The sequence below is a fragment of the Harpia harpyja genome, unplaced genomic scaffold (genome assembly GCF_026419915.1).
Source record: "Harpia harpyja isolate bHarHar1 unplaced genomic scaffold, bHarHar1 primary haplotype scaffold_39, whole genome shotgun sequence".
NCBI lineage: Eukaryota > Metazoa > Chordata > Aves > Accipitriformes > Accipitridae > Harpia > Harpia harpyja.
The window spans coordinates 1,115,555-1,125,627 of record NW_026293320.1 but is presented as its reverse complement, the minus strand read 5'-3'; positions in this window follow the sequence as shown (position 1 = coordinate 1,125,627).

The window sequence follows — 10,073 nt, the reverse complement described above, 5'->3', positions numbered from 1 at the left end:
ACCTGGCCTCCCAAGCCGGCGCTGGTGGGGTAGACCTGGCCTCCTGCTGGCGCCAGCGGGGTAGACCTGTCATCCCAATCCGGCGCCGAAGGGGTAGACCTGGCCTCCCTAGCCGGCGCTGGCGGCGTAGACCTGGCCTCCCTAGCCGGCGCCGGCGGGGTAGACCTGGCCTTCCTAACCGGCGCCGGCGGGGTAGACCTGGCCTCCCAAACCGGCGCCAGCGCGGTAGACCTGGCTTCCCTAGCCTGCTCCGGCAGGGTAGAACTGGCCTCCCTTGTCGGCGCCGGCGGGGTAAAACTGGCCTCCCTTGCCGGCGCCGGCGGGGTAGACCTGGCCTGTCTAGGCGGCGCTGGCCGGGTAGACCTGGCCTCCCTAGCCTGCGCCGGAGGGGTAGACCTGGCCTCCCTAGCCGGTGTCGGCGGCGTAGACCTGGCCTCCCTAGCCACGCGAACGTTTTAGACCTGGCCTCTCAAGCTGGCGCCGGCGGGGTAGACCTGGCCTACCTGCCGGCGCCGGCGGGGTAGACCTGGCCTCCCTGCCGGCGCCGGCGGGAAAGACCTGGCCTCCCTAGCCGGCGTCAGCGGGGTAGACCTGGCCTCCCAAGCAGGCTCCGGCAGGTAGACCTGGCCTCCTTAGCCGACGTCGGCCGTGTAGACACTGCCTCGCTAGCCGGAGCCGGCGGGGTAGACTTGGTCTCCCTAGCTGCGCCAGCTTTGTAGACCTGGCTTCCCAAGCCGGCGCCGGCGGGTAGACCTGGCCTCCTTAGCCGACGTCGGCCGTGTAGACACTGCCTCGCTAGCCGGAGCCGGCGGGGTAGACTTGGTCTCCCTAGCCGCGCCAGCGTGGTAGACCTGGCTTCCCAAGCCGACGCCGGCGGGGTAGACCTGGCCTCCCTATCCGGCGCCAGCGGGGTAGACCTGGCCTCCCAAACCGGTGCCAGCGCGGTAGACCTGGCCTCCCAAGACGGCGCCGGCGGGATAGACCTGGCCTCCTTAGCCACCGTCGGCAGTGTAGACATTGACTCGCTAGCCGGCGCCGGCGTCGTACACCTGGCCTCCCTAGCCAGCGTCGGCGGCGTACACCTGGCCTCCCTAGCCGCGCCAGCGTTTTAGACCTGGCCTCTCAAGATGGTGCCGGCGGGGTAGACCTGGCCTCCCTGGCCGGCGCCGGCGGGGTAGACCTGGCCTACCTGCTGGCGCCCGCGGGATAGACCTGGCCTCCCAAGCCCACACGGCGGCGAAGACCTGGCCTCCCTAGGCGGTGCCGGTGCGGTAGTCTTTGACTCCCTAGCCGGCGCCGGCGGGGTAGACCTGGCCTCCCAAGCCCACACCGGCAGCCTAGACGTGGCATCCCTAGCTGGCGCTGGCAGGGTAGACCTGGCCTCCCAAGCCGGAGCCGGCGGGGTAGATCTGGCCTCCCTGCCGGCGCTGGCGGTGTAGACCTGGCCTCCCAAGACTGCGCCGGCGGCGTAGACGTGGCCTACCTAGCCGGCGTCGGCGGCGTAGACAATGCCTCGTTAGCCGGCGCCGGTGGGGTAGAACTGTCCTCCCAGCCGGCGCCGGCGGGGTAGACCTGGCCTCCCGAGATGGCGCCAGCGGGGTAGACCTGGCCTCCCTGCCGGCGCCGGCGGTGTAGACCTGGCCTCCCTAGCCGGCGCTGGCGCCGTAGACCTGGGCTTCCTAGCCGGCGCCGGCGGGGTAGACCTGGCCTTCCTAGCCGGCGTCGGCGGCATAGACCTGGCCTCCCTAGCCGCGCTAGCGTTTTAGACCTGGCCTCTCAAGCCGGCGCCGGCGGGGTAGCCCTGGCCTCCCTACTCGCGTGGGCGGGGTAGACATGGCCTCCCTACCTGCGCGGGCCAGGTCTATCTTGCTGGCGTGTGATGGGTTAACCCTGGCTGGATGCCAGGTGCCCACCAAAGCTGCTCTATCACTCCCCCTTCTCAGCTGAACGGGGGGAGAAAATAGAACAAAAGGCTCGTGGGTCAAGATAAGGACAGTTTAATAAAGTGAAAGCCAAGGTCGCGCGTGAAAGCAAAGAAAAACAAATGATATTATTCTCTAGTTCCCATTCAGCAGGCGATGTCTATCCACTTCCTAGGAAGCAGGGCTTCAGAACTCGTAGTGGTTGCTCTGGAAGACAAAAATGCCCCCCCTCCGTCTCCCTTTACTTAGCTTTTATATCTGAGCTGACGTCATATGGTATGGAATACCTGTTTGGTTAGTTTAGGTCAGCTGTCCTGGTTATGTCCCCTCCCGAGATCTTGCCCTGCCCCAGCCTGCCATTGAGGGGGGGGCAAAAATGTTGGAGAGACAGCCTTGATGCTGTGCCAGCACTGCTCAGCAGTAGGCAAGACACTGGTGTGTTATCAACACCTTTCTAGCTACTGATGCAGAGCACAGTGCTATGAGGGCTGCTATGGGGAGAATTAACTCCATCTCAGCCAGACCCAATACAGTACAGTTCATGTTCCTGATGACAGTGTTGAGACAATGCTGATTTTCTGAATGACTCCTATGCCGGCGCCAGCAGGGACGCCAGTTCTACCCCGCCTGCACAGGTAGGGAGGCCAGGTCTACCCCACCTGCGCAGTTACAGAGCCCAGGTCTACCCCGCCAGTGCCGGCACTGAGGCCAGGTCTACCCTGCTGGCTCCGGCAGGGATTCCAGGTCGACCCCGCCCATGCGGGTAGGCAGGCCACGTCCACCCCACAGGCGCCAGCACGGAGGCCAGATGTACCCCGCCCGCATGGTTAGGGAGGCCAGGTCTACCCCACAGGCCCGCGCTGGTAGGGAGGACAGGTCTACCCCACTGGCGCCGGCAGGAAGGCCAGGTCTACCCCGCCTGCACGGGTAAAAAGCCCAGGTATACCCCGCCTGTGCCGGCAGGAACGCCAGCTCTACCCCGCCCTCGCGGTTAGGGAGGCCAAGTCTATTGCACCAGCTCTGGTTGAGACGCCACGTCTGTGGAGGACCTCGTCTGGACCGAGGGGCCTGGGGAGGATATTGACCTTGACAAGTTTACCATGTTCCTGTGTGAGAACAAGAAAGGATGAGAAGCGTGCCGGGGATACTAAGTTTAAGGAATGTGTTGACCGTTTGCAGATGTGATAAGGAACCTGAAAAAGCCACCCAATGAGGGATGAGAAAAACAACTTCTGACAACTTTTTGACCAATAAGGGACAGACATATGTACAAGGTAACAAGTATAATGGGTATAAATTTGCTGGCTTGTAAGAATAAAAAAAACTTCTTTGCTTGTACTATAAGAATGCGTACTTGTCGTTTGTCCGTCTCGACCGTGACAATTGGTGACCCCGACGTGATGCTGTAAATAATGATTATGACTGCGAGGAGAGCAGTGGAGACAGAGCCCGGCATAGCTTGAGAGTGGCGGGAAGAGCTGCTAGTCCGGACCAATACTTGACACCTGGAGATAAACAGGTGAGCTGCCAGGAACATGGGCGGGACCCTCAGTAAAGAGGATGCCGGAATTGTAAATATGTGGAAAGTAATATTGCAAAAGAGAGGACTTAAAGTAGAAGAGTTGCTGTTGTGGAAAATGCTCTTATGGGGCAAGCAACACGGATATAAAGCAGATACAGTGACTGCATTTAGTGTGCCTGTGTGGCAAGGACTCGGGGACAAGCTGTTTGACAGTGTGTCCCGAGGGTCTAAGGAGGCAGCCAGCCTCCTGACGACATGGCGCCAGCTCCTTGAAACCGTCAAAGACATTAGAGAACAAAGGGATAGGATGAAGGAGCCAGACGTCCCTACGGTGGGGGGAGGGCAGTCCTCTCCCACAGAGGACGTGGGGTCTGTTGCCCAGTCCTCTGACAAGCGCGCTGGGCAGCCAAAGCCACGGGGCTGACAAAAGAACCCTTTCGTTGATGACTCTGATGATGAGCCTCCCTCAGGACATCCTCGGACTATTAAAGATAGAACATATAAGCGTCCCCAGGACTTGCTTCCTGGTAGTGATGTATGCCCCGCTGAAATGGCAGAGGCGCCGGTTAACCCGTCCGCCCCGCCCCTTGCCGCCTGATTCAGAGGATCAAGAAGGGATGAATAGCCCCTCCGGGTGCGGGGAGGGGAACAGGGGACTTCATGCCTGTAACCCTCTCTGCCAGCCAAAACATCAGAGGGTTGGCATGACCCCATGGACAATGATATGGGGGATCCTGAACCTGGGGGGTCTGCGGGAACACCGAAGGAGGGACAATTACAGGGAGGCTCGCGTTGCCGAGGACAGCCCTGGGTCCTTCTGCCGGCTCGAATTACTGTCAGTCCCCACAACCCCCTGAAATTCTGGCAGCAGGTGAAAGCTCGAGCTCTGCAAGAAGGAAAGTGGGACCTATCCGAGCAAATTAACATTCCCGTGACAGCAGGCAACTCTGGTGAAACAAATTTAAGGGGGACTGGGGCGATGGCTTTCCCCGTGGTAAGGGGTGATCCAGGACAAGGAATGATGGATGAACATAGACCATATGTGTGGAAAGTTATACAGGATTTACAAAAGGCAACTGCGCAATATGGTCCCAATTCCCCTGCAATTATGCAATTAATATGCCTGTTAACTATGGAAGAAATGACACCTTATGATATTGCTCAAATTGCTCAAATTATTTTCCAACCTGTGCAATGTGCCGTTTTTCGTAGTATCTGGACTCAGAGAGCAGAGGCGCAAGCAGTACACAATTTGCAGCTTTCACAAACCGATCCACGTTATGGTAATGGAGCTGATGTTCTGACTGGGACCGGTCAATTTAATAATCCTAAACATCAGGCTCAATGGCATCCACTTGTATTGGAGCAAGTCAAGACTATTGGTGTAGAAGCTTTGCTCTGAACGACGGAGCTGGCAGAGCCTAAGGCAAGATATACCATGATTAAACAGGGGGCTAAAGAGCCGTTTCTGTCGTTTGTAGAGAAATTGATGGGGGCTATAGAGCGGCAGGTATTTGATGCACATATATGAGAAATGCTGGTAAAACAGTTAGAAGCTATGATTACGGCTTGCGGGAAGGTGGTCTCTGTTGAACACAAAATGTCTGCATTAGCTACAGCTATGTCTGCAATGTGTATGTCTAATCAGAAATGTTACTGCTGCGGGCAGACTGGACATGTCAAGGCTAACTGTCCTGCTAAAAATAGAAAAGGAGGAGCCAGGCAGGTGGCTGTGGGAGCAGCTACATGTCTTAAGTGTGGAAAGCTGGGACACTTTGCAAAGCAATGTAAATCTAAATTTCATGCTAAGGGTCAACCCCTCCAGTCGGGAAACGGCAGAAAGAGCCCGAAGGGGCGCGTGGAGACACAAATGCCCTACCACTCCAGCAACCCCTTTCTGGTACAACAGCCAGCGCAGACACCACAAGCCTTTGTGACAAGTTACGGGGACAAACCCAAGGAGCAGCCGGGATGGATGTATGCACCGCCCACACAGTAACTTTATCTACCCAAGGAGTGCATACAGTGCCCCTGGAAGCCTGGGGACCGATTAGTAAAGGATTAAGTGCCTTATTAATAGGACGATCAAGTAGTACTTTGCAAGGGTTAATGGTGCATGTGGGAGTTATTGATGCTGATTACCATGGGCAAATATGTGCAATGGTATCTACTGCAACCCCTCCAGTCACTATAAAAGGAGGCAGACGAATTGCTCAACTCGTACCATTTATGAGCTGTGTGCCTGCGACAGAACAGGCAATTCGTGGTACTCAAGGTTTTGGGTCCACTGGAAAGCCGCAGGTCTTTTGGTCGCAACGCACTACGGAAAGCGGGCCAGAAATGACCTGTACCCTCACTATGGCAAATGCATCCCCATCACAGATAAAATTGATAGGTTTGCTGGACACTGGGGCTGATATGACCATCATAGCGCAACGTAACTGGCCCTCCTCGTGGCCATTGGTTGTAAATGCAGAAGGAGTGTTGGGTGTAGGTGGAGTTTCAAATAGGTTTTTTGCAGCAAAACCTGTGCTAATAAGCAACCCAGAGGGACAGAAAGCCACTGTGAGGCCATATGTCACCACTTTGCCACTTAATTTATGGGGTCAAGATGTGTTGGATCAATGGGGGGTGTGTCTTACCACGGATTTTTCATAGGGGCCACTGTGCTGCAGGGTGTGGAGCGCCCAACACTGGCACTGACCTGGTTAACAGATAAACCAGTGTGGGTGGATCAGTGGCCCCTCAGTCAAGAAAAACTCCTCACCTTGAAATCTTTAGTTGCAGAAAAATTAACCTCAGGACATATTGAGGCCTCTCATAGCCCATGGAACACACCAGTGTTTGTGATCAAAAAGAAATCTGGAAAATGGAGGCTATTGCATGATTTATGAAAGATCAGTGAGGTAATAGCAACCCTGGGGGCATTGCAGCCAGGGTTACCTTCTCCAACTATGATTCTAATGGAATGGGAAATTATTGTAATGTACTTAAAAGATTGTTTTTTCACCACCTCTTTAGCCGCACCTGATATGGAGAAGTTTGTTTTCACTGTACCCTCAGTGAACAACAGTGAGCCGGCGAAAAGGTATCATTGGAAAGTTTTGCCTCAGGGAATGAAAAATTCTCCCACCATTTGTCAGTGGTTTGTGGCAAAGGCCTTAAGTCCAGTTCGTGCTGCATTCCCCGCATGTTATTGTTATCATTATATGGATGACATTTTGTTAGCCGCTCCATCTCAACAGATGTTAAGCGAAATGGAAGTCACAGCACGTGATTCACTACACCGATTAGGCCTAGTTATTGCACCTGAAAAGGTACAGCGTCAACGGCCGTGGCTGTATTTGGGTATGAAAATATTAAATCAGACGGTCACACCATAACCCATTCAGTTACAATTGGAGATAAAAACTTTAAATGATGTACAAAAATTGGCCGGAGTGATCAGTTGGGTTCGACCCTATTTAGGGTTGCCATCATCGGAATTACAGCCACTTTTGGATTTATTGAAGGGTGATACAGATATTGCTGCACCACGGGCATTAACCCCTGAGGCAAAACAAGTAATTGCAGAAGTAGAGCAAGCAATTGTGCATAGACGTGTGTGGAGAATTGATGTGACAGTTTCAATTCAGGTTTTTGTATTAATAGACAAATTGGTACCTTTTGCCATGATCGCACAATGGAATTCTGATTGGCCAGATCCATTGCATGTGTTAGAATGGACCTTCTTACCGTTCAGACCAAACAAAACCGCCCCAGGTCTTTTTGAGCTTTTAGCCCAAATTATCATGAAGACCCGAGTTCGATGTATGGAATTGATAGCCAGGGACCCGGAATGTATCACTGTGCCTGTTAAAGCCGATTATTTTGAATGGTGTCTCGCTAATAGCTCTGCATGGCAAGCAGCCTTGGCAAATTATACTGGGCAAATTGGGTATCATCTTCCCTCTCATCCGTTAATTAAAATGGGAAGTCAAATACGCTTTGCACAAAAGCAGCTAAGTAAATCAGAGCCGGTGATTGGTCCCACGGTGTTCACTGACGGTTCAGGAAAAACAGGAAAAGCAGCCATTGTGTGGCATGATGGCCAGCAATGGCAACAGAAGATAGAACAGCAAGAAGGCTCCCCTCAAGCTGTAGAACTTCGAGCAACGGTGATGGTGTTTCAACATTTTCCAGATCCTGTAAATGTTGTCACCGATTCAGCTTATGCGGCGGGTTTGGTTCAAAGATTGGATAAGGCTATGCATGGTCAGGTGGGAAATGAAAAGTTATTTGGAGTGTTGAAGGTGTTATGGATGGAGATTCAGGAACGCTGCTCCCCATATTGTGTCATGCATATTAAAAACCACACAAGCTTGCCTGGTTTTATTGTGGAAGGGAATGCTCGTGCAGATGCTCTCATATCGGGGGTAGCAATAGGTCCAGTACCAAATGTGAGACAACAGGCGATGGAAGCTCATCGTTTTTTTCACCAAGGACATCGGGCCTTAAAGCGGCAATTTTGATTGTCGAACTCTGAGGCTCGTGCCATCGTCGCCGCGTGCCCTGACTGTCAGGGCCACCGTGTACCTCATTATTATGGAACCAACCCTAGAGGCCTTCGAGCCTTGCAAATCTGGCAGACTGACTTGACACATATTCCTGAGTTTGGGCGGTTGAAATATGTGCATGTGTCTATTGATACTTTTTCTTGTGTTGTTATTTCCACCGCTCATACAGGTGAAGCCGCCAGGGATGTTATTCGACACTGGCAATGAGCATTTTCTGTGGCTGGTGTACCTCTAGCAGATTAAGACTGACAACGGTCCAGCCTATCTTTCTACCAAGGTGACTACCTTTTTGCAGCTTTGGGGAATTACCCATGTCACCGGTATCCCTCATTCTCCCACAGGACAAGGCATTGTAGAAGGCGCCTATAGAACTCTAAAGCATATGCTTCAAAAACAAAAAGGGGGAATGATGGGTGAGGGCCCGGAGGCCCGACTTAACAAGGCCACGTATGTATTAAATTTTTTGCAGGTCACTGATGATGTTCAACAACCACCAATGCTGCGTCATTTTGGGTCATTGACAAGTATATCTGGTGTGACCCTCGGGATTAAGGTTCAGATAGGGGACCTGCAGACGGGTCAATGGTCTGCACCTTGTGACTTATTAACCTGGGGTCGAGGTTATGCTTCTGTCTCCACAGATACTGGACCGTGATGGGTGTCCGCACGACTGGTAAAACCCTACTTAGAAGTGTCATCGCCTGCTGCAGTCTCCTCAGAGTAGTGGTTGCAATATGGGTACCATCGCAGCCCAAGATGAACATATCGGTAACGCCTGCAAATGCTACGGGCCAAGAGGGATGCTGGCTAAACAGGCGAAGCAATGCTACATCACAAGCTCTTTCTGGATTATTGCTAGATATAGATTCTATATGCCATGCTACGCTATAAAACAGAGCAGCTATTGATCTTCTATTGTTGGCCCATGGCCACAGCTGTGAAAACCTTAATGGTATGTCTTGTATGAACCTGTCAGATCATTCGGTGTCAGTGTCCCAGAGTATCCAACAGCTGCGAAAGGAGATGCAGAAGCTGACAGAAGGTGTTGGGTTTATGGGGGGTTGGATGGCTTGTTCTCTCAATGGGGGATTGGAGGGTGGTTAAAGGGAGTATTGAAACCAGGATTAATATTGGCAATTATTATCATTGTATTGAGCATCCTCCCATGTGTGCTGTCCTTGCTGCAAAGGGCCCTGCAGCAGACAATTCACGTGGCATATGTGGCGCAAAAACAAAAAGGGGGAATTGTGGGGGACCTCGGCTGGATCGAGGGGCCTGGGGAGGATATTGACCTTGGCAAGATTGCAGTGTTCCCGTGAGAGAGCAAGAAAGGATGAGAAGCATGCCTGGGAAACTAAGTTTAAGGAATGTGTTGACCGTTTGCAGTTGTGATAAGGAACCTGAAAAAGTCACCCAATGAGGGATGAGAAAAACAACTTCTGACAACTTTTTGACTAATAAGGGACAGACATATGTACAAGGTAACAAGTATAATGGGTATAAATTTGCTGGCTTGTAAGAATAAAAAAAACTTCTTTGCTTGTAATATAAGAATGCGTACTTGTCGCTTGTCCGTCTCGACCGCGACAGGAACCTCCACTTCTTGCAAAGCCTCCATCTGCTGCTTCTGCCTCAGGGACGGTAGGTTTTAGGCCCACCAATCTATCTCCCTCTCACACTCCCTGATACTCCTCAACCTTTCCACTTCCTCCTTCAGCTCTACCACCAGGCTGAGCAGATCATCCACCTGGTCACACCTCACACAAGAGCTGTCCCCGCTTCCCTCCGTCGTCAGTGATAGACTCAGGCACTCCCTGCAGCCAGAGACCTGGACAGCTGCACGTTTACATGGGACCTCTGTCTGCGTCACCAATTTTTTCCTAACAATGGCTTTTACCCAAGTGGCAACCATACCTGGGTCTCCCTCTTGGCCGATGCCCACCGCTTGAGTAGCCTTCTCGAGCTGGGAAGGGGTGGGGGCTACACCCTACCTGCATGCCCTGCCTGTGCGAACTGCGGTGCCACGCCCTTTCTGACACACCACGCCCTGTTTGCCCGCCCTGTCCGCCACGC